A 14,206-nucleotide genomic window follows, 5' to 3' on the forward strand; every position below is an offset into this window, starting at 1 on the left:
CAAAGACAACCAAAGAGCCTAAGCATCTTGCTTCTCAGACAGAAGACACCATTAACGGTGGTTACACTGCTCATTAGATGTCGGCAGTTGTGGATGGTCGAAGCTGTTGTTGTATCAGTTTTTACCTGATTAAGGCGTGAGTATTGATTTTCCCCTTCTGAAAAGTGGAACTACTTAACTGTGGCTTCACTTAAGAGACAAACTCGTCTATTATCTCAGGATGTAGTTTTAAACGCTGTTTGCTGGATAATCTCTGGAGTGAGCTAAAACAAACAAAACAAGAGAAAGCCTGTAACTAAAGTTGAGAGCAGAAAGTGCCCGGCGCCTCTGAAGGAAAGCGCTGTAGAAAATGCAAAAAAAGTTTTGCAAAAAAAAAAAAAAACAAGGCCGATTGTCTGTAAACCCGTGTTGAACTGTTGATTCAAAGCCAGTGATGTGGGGGATGCATTTGTGTGGGTTGCTTCTGACAAACAGGAAGTGGGAAAAGGCTCCGGTTTTTTTACTTGCAGTAAAGTAAAAAACAACAACAACAACAACAAAAAAAGCGCATGTTTGTGTATTGTGTTCTCATTTTGGCGATTAAAAAGAAGACTTTGATATGCAGGTCTCTCAAACCAATCTTGTAACGTAGTTCTCCATCTCCAGGAGGACCAGAATCTATAAAACAGCATTAACAATTGTCAGTGAAGGCCAGCATTATTACTAAGCAAGCAATGTCTAATTGAAAACTGAATTGGATGTAAGACTGTAAGAGGTGTCTTGCCAATACTTTGGGCATGTTCCTGTTAATGGTCTGCAGTAATTGTGAAACCAAATACTAGCATGACTTAACAATTGTCTTACTTAATAATCTGAACTCAAGACTTAAAACCAGTGTTCCCCTGAACAACTGTTTACAGTTCAACGCTCTGAACACTGAACCAAGAAATCAGTCAAAAATAACTCCTCATTAGCTTTAACCGATTTTAAATAACAGCACTGAAGAAGACGGTATAATAACAGCTTTCCAGTTCAGTTCTCCTAGATAACTAAGTTCCTCAATCTCCACGTTCAGCAAACTGAGGAATGGTTTGTCATGTATTCAGAGGAGAGAAAAGTGAGCGCCTATGTTGAGCTGAGACAGTTCAGAGTGGCATTCTGTTGCGGAATAAGATGGATTTTAGTTGGAAGCCAATGAACATTCAATACATACACACAAAGACCTGTATCTACACACAGAAGAGCTAAGACATTATAAACAGACCGTAAGAGTACCTCACCACTGTCGGCGTGTAAGGACGATGCAACTGTGCGCATGTGCTAATTATTGTTCAGAAAGAGGAGCACTTAACACCAAGAAGCTATCTCAGTGCACTAATGGCAGAGAGAGTGAAAGGCGGGGAAAGGGAAGAAGAAGGCCAGGACCAACCCCCGTGCGAATGAGAGCGTCCGGAGGTATTAGAATACTGCGGGAATTAATTCCCCGAGTTAATTCTGGACGTCGCAAGTCCTGTAGTAAATCATTCTCTGGATGTGACTGGGCCTTGAGCATGAAAGAAAGAGAGAGGGAGAGAGAGAGAGAGAGGAAAAGAGAGGGAGAGAGAAAAGGAGAAAGAAAGAAAGGAGTCAACATGGGGAGAGCCTGTGCAATTTCAAAAAATTACTGAAACAATTAATAGCTCACATATTGCAATGTTAAAAGTCTCTCCTCCAGTTACCGCCCAACAAACATCTGCCCACGTCCCTTTGAGTTTATATGTTATATAGTGGCATGTAATAATTTCATTTATGACACGTAATTAAATCAGAGGGGAACCATTCTCAAAACATTGCAAGCATTTGTACACCGTTATGTTTTGATCTGTCTAAGAAAAACAGCAGAATTTAAATTAACTTTGTTTTCAAAAGTATAATTTCCCCCAGTTCCTAACAATGCTTTCATAGCACCTCTAATCATTCATCTAACAAATCAATTAACACCTGTCTGCATCTCTTACTACTGCTAGCAGTAAACAGATTTTGCCTTTTGTAACTGCTATGTTGTATAAATTAGTGCCTGAACTAATTAGACACAACAGACTGTTACTCACATTATCATTCAAATCAACCATCCGACTGATGATTCAGGAGTTTTATTGGGACACATCATTTTGCATTATGTCTATCCGTTACCTTAAGAATGATTTTGAAAAAAAAAAATAAAGAAAAAAAAAAAATAAAACCAAGAGAGGTTTTAGAGACGATCCTCTCTCACAAATTCTAAGACGCATGACGGCGTTTTCGCCTCGACGTTACACGACATCCACACATCAAAACGATTCTGCCCCGTTTCTTATGTAACTACGTGGATGAGTCACAGTGAGTCTTTACTGGACTTATCTTCACTCGTCCTCCGTGTGTGCTCTTCAGGGTTTTTCAAGCCTCTGAACTTTTAGAAAGGTTTCTTTTTTTCTTTTTTGTTTTTTTTAGAGAGGGTCTGCTTCTCTTTTAGAAACTTGTATAATTTGTTGGATGGATTGACTACTTATTATATGAAGTGGTGAAAGCTGATTCCTGTATTTCTCTGGAGCTATGTTAGCCCCGGACTGTAGCTCTAACAGCACTTAACGGTCTGAAGGTCGCCCATTCACGCCGAAGAGTGCTGCTGAATGATTTACTTTAGGTGTATCCACGGAGACCGGGGCAGTTCCCGGAGAGGCCGTGTCATACAAGGGAGTTCTCCAGAGAGTCCTGTACTGAGAGGCTGGGCTTTTACATGGGAAAAAGGACTGAGGTCTGTGTTTGTGTGTGTGTGTATGTGTGTGTATGTGTGTGTATGTAAAAGAGAGAGAGAGAGAGAGAGAGATTTTAAGTATATGCATTTTTCTGAGTACGCATGCAGATTTTAAACTTTTGCCATCATTATCTTACATTGAAATTTATAGAAACACATTTTCACCCTTGGAGAGAGAGAGGTAATAGTGCTTTATATTATTGCAGTGCTATATTGCTCTGTGTGTGTGTGTGTCTGTGTGTGTGTATGTGTGTGTTTGCCAAGCATGAGGATTCTTCAGTGGAAACTACAAAACCCATTAAAGCTAGACTTATATTTCATGAGGTCCTTCAGTTAGACGTGTTAAAAAAAAAAAAAGTTTTGCAGCTGAATGATAAATTTCCCCGGAAAACTATTTTTCGCCTCTTTTTTTTTCACGGAATTTTCTTTACTGTTCTCTCTCTCTCTCTCTCTCTCTCTCTCTCTCTCTCAGGACCCTTGCAGTTTAAGGGAGGCATGATCAACCGCTATACCCCAACACTTTATAAACTCATTCAACCTGCTGTATTTCGCTCACTTTTCAATTCTCTCACTTTCAAATCCTCTCAGTTTTCTGTCTTCTCTTTCTGACTGCGCTGACAGGCCGATGACTTTGTAATGGAGGGGTTTTAATAAATCACCAGAAATGCCAACTGTGTAAAATTTCTTTTTGATTTGGATACTGGTCAAATCTCATTAAATAAATCACCAAAGGAGTTAGAGATTGAAACCTCTATCCTTTTCATCCTTTCCCTTAATGTTCCCATCTCTGCTTCAGTAAAGTACACTTAATGGTTATGCAGGGCAGCCTCTCTATGAAAGTGATTGAATGCAATATTAATGTTAATCTAATAATATTAATATTAATTTCAAGAGCGGCTGTAACCATAATAATAATCTGAATTGCTCGTTTGAAAGAAACTTGGGGCCAGAAGCGTTCAAATTTGAAAGTGATTGAAGATACCGGCGATTGATTAGGCACAAAAAACGTCTGATAATTCTATATTGTAGCTTTCCTTGTTATGCTGAGGTGAAATATTGAGGTTATTTTTTTTCATAAATTATTTGATTTTTTTTTTTTTTTTCGTTTAAATCAATTACTTTTTTTATGTTCTGGTTTAAAGCCATTCATGGCTGACAGATTATACCAATTTTCCACACAGCAATGTGTTTGAAGGGACCTAATTCAGTTTCAGCATCAAGTGTAGCTTAAGTTTGCTCTAAATCAGTTTACTTTGTCATGGAATAAAGCAAATTAATGCGTTCAATTATGAAATAACTTTCTTTAGAGGTCTCGATGGTCACTCATGGCGATAACATTACGCTTAATTTAATCTGAATAAGAGACATTTCACAGTTGGAACTGTTCAAATGATTTTTGCCAGTCTATTTTCCATTCTTACGTTGGACCCAGAAAAAGAAAAAAATACACCACTCTGGCAATAGAATTTTTTTTTTTTTTTTTTGGAACCTCTCTCCATCGTGAGAGCGGGAGAGAGAAATGAGATGAAAGGTCTGCTCTACTTTCTCATCTGAATAGGAAATATGGTCTTGGCATTTGGTTGACTTGCTCATATAAGAGTAGTGAGACAGGGGTCGGGGGCTGTAGAAGACAGCACCTCATCACTCAGCACTTGTTCTGTCTCAAGCCCTGAAGACTACAGCCCTGAATCCACTCACTCACTCTCTCTCTCTCTCTCTCTCTCTCTCTCGCCTCGACAGCCATCGTGAATATAGACGGAGCCAGAGCGGTACTACACATCTGACTAATGTATGAAAACCACCGATAATTCAGTTTGACAAATCACATATCGAATTACTAAATTATTAAGTAATATCTTTGAGGGTGGCTAAGGGAGCTGGAAGAGGAAAACAGCCAAAATCTTAACCGCAGTTCATTAGAAACTCTTAATTTCCTTCATGATGCTCAAGTGCACGGGTAATTGAACATCTTATTACAATCTATGGCCTCTGATTGTCATTTTCATCTTGTTGCTTCCAACTGTTTATGATTTAAAAAAAAAAAAAAATATGCGAATATGAACTTTTCGCTCAGATTTGCACTTTCAACAACTCACAGAACAGTCAGTTTTACTGCAGTCATTAACAGATAATTGTCTGTGAAACACTACATTTTTATACTGTTTAGTACCACGTCTGTTTTCCGGCTTCCGCAGAGAGTCTACTCCTAGAGCATGACAAGAAATCTTTAAAAAAAAAAAAAAGTGATAATTTAGTGTAACAATCATTACCTTCAAAACAATTTTTATGATCAGTTGTACGGTGTGCGTAGGTGTTTTTCTGGGTGTGTTTGTGTGTAGATGTTTTTGTGTTCAGAGACAAGAAAAAGAAAATGGTTTAATTAAGTAACATGGACAATCTGCTTTGGGACAACTATAAACTGAGGCGAACGCCGGCAATTTTGGTGTAAAATACAGTGAATTCAGAAACATATGCTATGTGTTTCTGTGGAGAACAGGCTTGTTAGAGGGCAAGAGAGATGTATCTGCTGGAAAGACTGATTTAGTGGATGGTACTATGTTACGAAAAGCCCTGTAGGGATCAAAAATGCACAGTACTACACCGTTAATTAGTAACATTTGCAAAGCCTGGCGCTGAACACCCTGCCTTGCGTGGGAGTATGTGGTTATCCTCTGTATTCACAGTTCTGCTTGCTTTGTTACTATAGAAACATATATCAATGTGGAAAATGGAAACAGTTGAAGAGAGAGAGAGAGAGAGAAAGAGAGCGAGAAAGAGAGAGAGAGAGAGAGAGAGAGAGAGAGATTTCAGATCTTAAACGAGAAGAATCGGGGCGATATCATGTAAGCCCCTCTCATCTATAAGCATATCTGAGACAAGAGTTAGAAAACTGGACGAATGACAAGATTAGACAGCGCACCATTTTGTTATGCCAAATTGGTGAAAGTTTTTTTTGTTTTTTTTTTTGACTGCCTGGTGTTTAGTTAATGGTATTTTGCTTTCATTTAGAAAAAAGAAGAGGAAGAAGAAGAAGAAGACATGCTGAACAGCCTAAGGTCTTCAGGAACCACAAAGAAGTAAACAAGATATGCCTCCAGCTTAGCAACCTTTGATTACAATTACTCGCGACACCGCAGTTGTTGATTTGGGTGTAGGTGTTGAGTGGTGATGAGGCCTCTCTATAGGTGGAATATCTGAGAAACATTTTCTCATCATTTCAGAGCATGAACACATCAGACATTTCTTCCAGTATGATATGAAATCATATCTGTATCGTTGTTTAATAGCTTCCTGCTGACATCCATTTTGAGAAAACACTGCATGGATTGCATTATTTAGACTTTATAAGGATAGATACATAGCCAAAATACACACATGTTTATTATGAATCATTCAGATAGGCAGAGTGATTTTCTGGCAAGTTTATGAGCACAATGATTCTCTTTAGTTCACACTGTTGAAGTTTTGCAGGATGCGCTGAGGCAATGTTCTTCTTTGCAGTAACAAAAACCCCCCCCAAAAAAACATATTAGTCACTCGTCTGAAGAAAATCTAATTTCCAAAATCATCTAAAATCAATGCCCTCATTTATTACACATCATCACTCTGCTTTTGAAATGTAATTATTGTTGGATTGAGGTCGAAAACAGAGATAAGCATTTGAAGCACCGTCAGATGACAGATTCATGAAAAGAACAAAAAGGCCACAATCTTGCATTCTTCCCAGATTGTTCCATTCTTGATATTATAATTGATCCTTGATTGATCCATAGTTCACATGAATAAGTAAAGTTAAAATACGCAGAATCGCTTTTCTTCTTAATTTAATCTCACTTTATCAGCCTAAAAGTCCCATTGTTTAAATGACCTCATTTGATGTTAGTTGGTTTCAGTTATGTCTAACGATTGTGTGTGTGTGTGTGGGGGGGGGGGGGGGGGGGGGGGGGGGGGCGGTGTTCAGTTGAAAGATTTTTTTTTGTTGCTGTTTCTTTTCTGCCTTATGCCCCTCAAGTCTTCATTCAAAATAACTCACCGTGTTCACTGAAGACTGAGGTACATCTATTTGCAAGGGAAAGAATGGTCTATGTTACATATAATTGTATATGGCAGTTACAAGTTATTCCTCAAAGATCTTTTTAAAAAGCTGAGATTAACCTGATATGCCCGGAGAGAAAGGGGTACAAACATCACAGTACTTGTAAAATTAATTTATAATTACATCATTCCATTCTCACATCCACACGATGCGGAGCACATAGAGGAAATCCACAGTCAACCTGTCACTGCTTTTCCATCCATGGGAAAAGTCGACATCTGTGAGCTGTGTGACAAGTTTAAACAGCGTCGAGCCAACGGGCCATAGATGGGCCATGGAGAAAAACAGTCACCAACATCAACAACTCAACTGACACTCAAAACCAAAGGGAAGTGAAACAACACCAAAAAAATAGCAGATCAAAGAGTGTCATTTTGTGGTTGTGTTCTCTAAAGACTCAAATACAAACTGAGGAGGGGCCTTGTAAGAGTAGTGTTTACTGAAGGGTGCCATGAAAGAAGTTTGTCTGATGTCTATATTACATAGAAATCTGACACTTTGATAGAGGGTGACAGAAAATTTATCGAAGATGCAGAAGGACAGGGACCCTGGGCCTGCAGCTCCTCCTCAGACAGAAATGGGTCACACTCTGGCATAAATCTCCTCAGTACTTGCAATTCACATAGTAATTAGTACATTTTATTTGATACATACTACATTGTGCAGAGAAATGATATGTTGCTCACATGTAATTCACACTGGGTTTTTATTGTGTTTTTTTTTTTTTATTAAAGCACATGCTTATTAATGTGTTCTATAGCGCCTTTATCTGTAGATGCTGCCCACAGAGGTAGAGTGTGGCATGTCTAAGAATTACTTTTACCTGAAATGAACTTCTAATTTCCCTTTGTGAAAAGATCTTTAATTAGCTGGTTTCAGATAAACGACGTTATTCAGACCACTTTTTCCTCAATAACCAGTTCAAGAAGATTAATGCTAGGATGACTATTGTCTACAGAAGTGCTCTCCTAATCAGAGAAGGTGAAGAAAAAAAGCCATTAAACAATGCAAATCAAACCACATTCTTCAAAGATTCCTCACATCACATTCTAAAGTTGATATCATTCCAACGGAAGCAGATAATTCCATTACGAGACGAATTGAAAAGCATGGATTGATGGGTGCATTTTCCCCTTTTTTGCTTTAGGACCAGATAAAGAGTTAATTTCTGATGAAGCTACTTGGCAGAAACAATTCCGCTGTTTTTGACAAACACCAAAGTTAACACACATTAGATAAGACCAAAAACAATTACCCTTAGTTCTCACCTCCAAATGCTTTCTGTTCTCTTCCATTAACCAAAATTACATTTACCGAGCGGACTGCATAATGAATGTGTTTCAGCGTTCAGCATGACAAATACATCACGAATGCATCGCATTCCTACATGTTAGCCTTCAAATATTGCACTTCAATTTATTGTGCATATCCTTGGGGCAAGACTTCTATGTCCAGGATCTCTGTGTAAACCCTCAACACCGTGTTCGACTGTGGTGTAAGAATATTGAACATATTGATTTATGGTCAAACCGTTAAGCTTATCATTACTAGCACCGAGATGTGAATTTCAATTATGCAGACCCAAGCTATATATTTTGGGTGTCTTTTATTATTATTCTTAAAGATGTAGGTGGGGACATATTCAGTAATTGTGAATTATTTGTAATGGACCCAAGGCAATGATTTCCGGTGCTTCTTTACGGCACCTGCTGTACTGATATTATTTTTATTGCATAAAATGGTATGAGTCAAAGGACATGAAGGTGCATCCAGCGGCTTTCCTGATACTGTTTATCATGAGTCAGGCAACAGTAGAGAGCGTATTGTAAAGAGAGTTCTCATGCATATTTATATCACAATCAAGATGTCTTAAAGGGACCACGCACGCACATGAATGGACACTGACAGCATAAGTGGCTTTTACAACAGCCGTGCTGTTACCGCGTAATTATACTGATTACACAAACAGTGAAATGAACTCAGGGTATTATTTTGGTACTGTAATTATATCACTGCATGATTTATAATCTTATTTTTGAGTTAACTTGGATGGATGTGATGTATAGGTTTCAGTGAATGTTTAAACCGTCTAAACTCTGTAAAAAGTATGAGAGCAGAATTAGTGAGCAGGCAGATCATTTCTAAGCTTCACAATCTGAGGATCACAGAAAGACAATATTGGAAAATATTGTTGACAAAAGGAATACGTATCGAGACCACTCAGGAAAATGGAGCAAATATATTATATATTATATTGTAAACACGAAGTACATGAATGATACATTCACTTAAGAGGGTAATTGCTAACGTGACACTCCAGCATATAAATATGCAAAATCATGTGGACCTCTGGGTATAGATGAGGTACATCTGCTCTGTTTTCCCAGCAAACAGTCATTATTCTTTCATAATCAAAAGCATCTCATGTAAAAATAGTGAACCATAGTCCAACTGAATTATCATATTTACAATAGGCCACACAGATGGCCAATCTAGGAGCCACTTAATCACAGCTAAATTGCTCATTACATGTAATTGTAAACTGTGTGGTCTCTTTACTAATGAATTGTGGAACTTGTTTCCCTCCACATTTCCTGTTTTCTACACCTGCTTTCCGCAAACATTTGAAAAGTATTCTAGTATGATGTCGTATAGTATAGTATAGTATAGTATAGTACAGTACAGCATAGCATAGCATAGTATGGTATAGTATAGTATAGTATAGTACAGTACAGTACAGTACAGTACAGTACAGTATAGTACAGTATAGTACAGTACGGTATAGTACGGTATAGTATAGTATAGTATTGTATATTGTATATTGTATATTGTCAGGGTTGGGCCAGATTACTTTGAAATGTAGCCAGTTACTGAATACAAATTATATGGCAACTTTTGTAGTTAGTAACATAGTTCACTGGATTACAAAAAAAATTGATTGCTTCAAAATCAAACATTGAAAACATTGCACCTTATACTAAAAAAATGGACGCCGCCACAAATATTTGAGTTCTCTTTATACATCTCAAAACATTTTCAGTGCAAATAAAATGCATTTTGCATATTCAGCATTTACAGTTGGTCAAATCAAATGACCCTTACAAAAACAGTACTGGCAGAAACCACAGGTGTACTGTGTGTACTCTACAACATGTGGGATGCTGTTTCTTTTGTGTAAGTTTTTGTTGCTGCTGTTTTTTTAATCAAAGGTCAAAGGTCAAAGGCATGTGTGCATATGTGTGTGTGTGTTGTACATTGGATGCTATTTTCAGGACTTGGGTGAGAATGTCAGTCTGTGATAGGCACACCACCATAGCTCTCATAAGAGGCATAATAAAATACCTAAACCTCACCTTCGTCAGATAACTCATCACACAAACCATAAAACCAGTAGGAAAATAATCGGGTAATGAAATATCACCTGTTATCTTAGATACACAACACAATGCCACAGTGCTGATGTAACTGCATATCATATCATATTACATTATGCATTAGTAGCTGCATATTACATCAAAATTCTTTTTTTTTTTTCATGTGATGTCAGCTGTGTGGATGAATGACATGCTGTAATGACAGCTCTGCATGAAAAATGCAGGAATGGAAAATGGAGTCAAGACCCTGTGGATGGAGAACCTGGCATCTGTTGTCAGGGAAAGCATAGAGCAGGTCTCACCAGCCCTGTGGCAACCACGGAGAATGCATCTTTAATCCCTCAAAAATCGTTAGGATGAATTATGATTTGCTGTAGGGAGATTTAAATCATATACATTCTTCCTTAGGTTGGACTTTTTTTTTTTTTAAATAGACCTGGGACCTGAGACCGCCTGAGATGCCTTCATAGATGTTGGAAATAAAAAAAGAAAATGGAAATAAATCACAGTTATGTAGTGTGTGAGAGTGCAGAGGAAGGTGTGTGTGGCTTTAGTAGAGTTTGACATAGATAAATGAATCTACTGATGTCTAATAAAACGAGAGAAAAATTTTAAATGAACTGCAACCAAAGACTCTTTCTTGGACCATCGACTATTAGTAGCATATTTAGAGAGAAAACAGGTCACCGTTTTTCTAACCTCATTTATCCTTCAGGAGAAAAAAAAAACCCTACATATAACAGAAAAATATACTCGACCCTCTATGATGCAATTATAAATTATAAATCTTTTGTTTTTATGATCAATAATAGAATATTAGAGGTGCAAAGCAGTACCAGCACCCAAAACATGGTACCTTATGAACAAAATGGATTTAATAGGCTAAGTAATGACAGCCATTTGCTCAAGTGTGTGGAAAATATTGTAAATATTGTATGTAAATATTTTGTAAATATTTTGGACATAATCCAGAGACTTTGTGCGCCCAAGTAGAAACCGTGTTTTGCAGACTTACAATTTTTAGGTCTCTGATTTTTCTTAACCTCATAAAACCTCTGCACCAATGTGTGCACATGGACAAACTGCGTTCTCTACCAGGCAAGGTAGCCACCACCACAGTGGTTTTAAACTTTTTAATTACTGTCCTAATGCTTGAGACAGAAAGCTACGGTGAAGCTTTTTGTTTTATGCTGTTTTTGGGGGGGGGGGGGGGGGGTTTGCTCCTGAAATTGAGATGAACTTTGAAAATAGCTGGGGGAAAAAAGAAACAAATATTACTGCAAACTCGTTCTCACCGAACGTTTTTCAGAAGAATAATATCAGGTGTAAATAACTGGCTCAAACTTTGTCGGAGAAACAATTACTTGATAAGCGAAATCTTTGTCTCTCAACTACTGGATCAGTGAAAACACACTAACACACACACACACACAACAAAACCAAAAAAAAAAAACCCCTGCTGATTATCTGTATTGTTCATTTTGAGCAGCTCTCTTTGTTCGTGTAATTTCAGGGGGCACTGTATCACAGTGCACCTGACGGTGTGAGAATGAAAGAAGACACCACCTCTCCAACTGTCAATAACGCTGAGAATGCCACTGATGGGTAATTGTCTGAATTATTGATATACAGCCTGACGAGAACTCGGTTTTTAACGATAGTCATTTGGAAGATGGAACGGCATCAGCAGACTTCTAAATCTAACGGTGTCCTCCACAAACTGCCCGTTTGTAATCCACACAGGTGGTGGGTGTGAGCTTTTCTTCAGCTTCATTATACCATCCATTTCCAGTGATAAGTGGTTTTGGTTTCACACACCCAAAGTATGTTCTGCATCAGAGCACCTGTATCAGAAAACTACTAAAAAATGTCCATTGACAGACCCTGGAGACATGTGACCGTTAAAGCCTTGACTGCGGAAAAAACCAAAACAATTCTCTTTCTCTCATCTGAACTCTATTCTTGAAAGAAAGAAAGAAAGAAAGAAAGAAAGAAAGAAAGAAAGAAAGAAAGAAAGAAAGAAAGAAAGAAAGAAAGAAAGAAAGAAAGAAAGAAAGAAAGAAAGAAAGATGACTTTTGAGGAAAACTGAGAAGTGAAGAATGTAGACCCAGACTGCTGAAATGGTAATGGGCACTGTAAAAATCATTATGGCTTTAAATGTTCTTTCAATCTAAGGAAAGTTTCATTTCAGATATGGGTGTCAGTAAGTCTTTTTTGGCTGAAAATCTTGTGAATTTAAATAGATGCTGTTTTTCTATGTAGCCTATACAGGCTCTTCCGGCACCCCCTTCCCTTGTAAGAGACTTGGGAAGGAAACTGGAGAGAGAGAGAGAGAGAGAGAGAGAGAGAGAGAGAGAGAGAGAGAGAGAGAGAGAGAGAGAGAGAGAGAGAGAGAGAGAGCGTATCGGCAGATCAACGAGACGCTCAAGATTTCGACTAGATATTTCATAGCAGTCAACTGTTTTTCACTGAATTAGGGTGACCTCTGAAACTAATAGCCGACTCACATGAGACAGTATGACCAAACGTGAACCGCTGTATCTCCATGGGGTTTGTGATGTCGACGTTTTGGTGAGTAGTCTACACTAGTACTAGCACCATATCGCCTAAGCTCTGTGCGCACGTTTAACGGTGGAACGAGATGCTCCTGTTGCGTTCCGCAGATACGTTGCGCAACAATTAAGTTACGGTCGGTCTAAGATTTTGAAAAGCCTTTACTGGTTCACAACGATTTCCTCATGCTCATATGCATTTTTATGTGCTTTAGGCAGTGTCAGTTGCAACTTTGCTGGAGCTCGAGTGGTTGAAGCTCATATTGTGTATAAATTCATATTTATATATACTCTGATTTTCTCTCATTTTTCATTCGACACGACACGAAGTACAGTACTCTCTTGCCTCTACTGGCACCATTAAGCGCTTGCACGTTAACATCATCCTAATTCTAGTGCAACCCACGATTTGAGCTTGACATAGCCTACGTCAAGAGGTTGCAAGTTAGTGAGCGCAGGGCACTGAGTGCTAGTACACCGTCGCATAACAGATTTGACTCCTACTGGATTTTGTCATTGAATTACAATGTCATCCTGTTGTGAGGGTTTCTCAAAAACACTGAATAACCTCCTCGAAAAAATCATGCTCCCAGAGCCTACACGTATTGTCCCCTGTATGTTGCTATGGAAATGTTCAAATTGTATTCACTAGGGGGGAAAGTAAGACGCCTTAGTTTTATGTGGATTCTCTCTCTCTCTCTCTCTCTCTCTCTCTCTCTCCCTCTTTCTCTCCCCTCTCTCTGCGCCTCTATCTGTCTATCTCTATCTTCCTCTGTCGACAACTTATTGTTTGTCTTCTTTAGACTAGACCCCTTGATATGAAATGATTGGCTGGGAAATATCGGGATGTCATCGAAGACTTGTATTGGAGACCAAGCGCGGAGAAGCTGAGACTGCAAACAAAAAACTCAAAGCGTCACCTCCGATCCCTGCAGCTACAGGAGCCGGTCTTACGGTCGGAAGATTCTGTACTTGCCGCCACCGTCCCATCTCCTCTGTTTCACGGACCTCCGTATTTTTTATTATACCGACTTTGGATATCCTTCCACCATTGCGGAGGACAGACTAATATTTTTATGTATCAGCGTGCGAAGTCGTAGACCCCTCGCTCCTTTGGGGTGATCATTGCGCACTGGTGGGGCTCAGCAGTATTTTTAAATCAGTGCATTTTAGTTTATACGGAGTCGAGGTTTTACATTATCTAGGGAGGCTTTTTTTTTAAACGTAACGTTTTGAGGTTTTCCTCCGCGCCTTTCTAGAGCAGTCTATCGGACTGATTCTATGCCAAATCATTTTTTAAAGTTACGACCAAAACGGATGCCATCAAGTGACCTAAATACTTGCCGGATTAAATCTTTATTAGACATTTGGGCTCTTCGGACCTACTGTACTTTAATTCTATGGAACTAGTACAGTCTTTTTAGCACTTGC

Source organism: Chanos chanos, chromosome 9 (assembly GCF_902362185.1).
Source record: "Chanos chanos chromosome 9, fChaCha1.1, whole genome shotgun sequence".
NCBI lineage: Eukaryota > Metazoa > Chordata > Actinopteri > Gonorynchiformes > Chanidae > Chanos > Chanos chanos.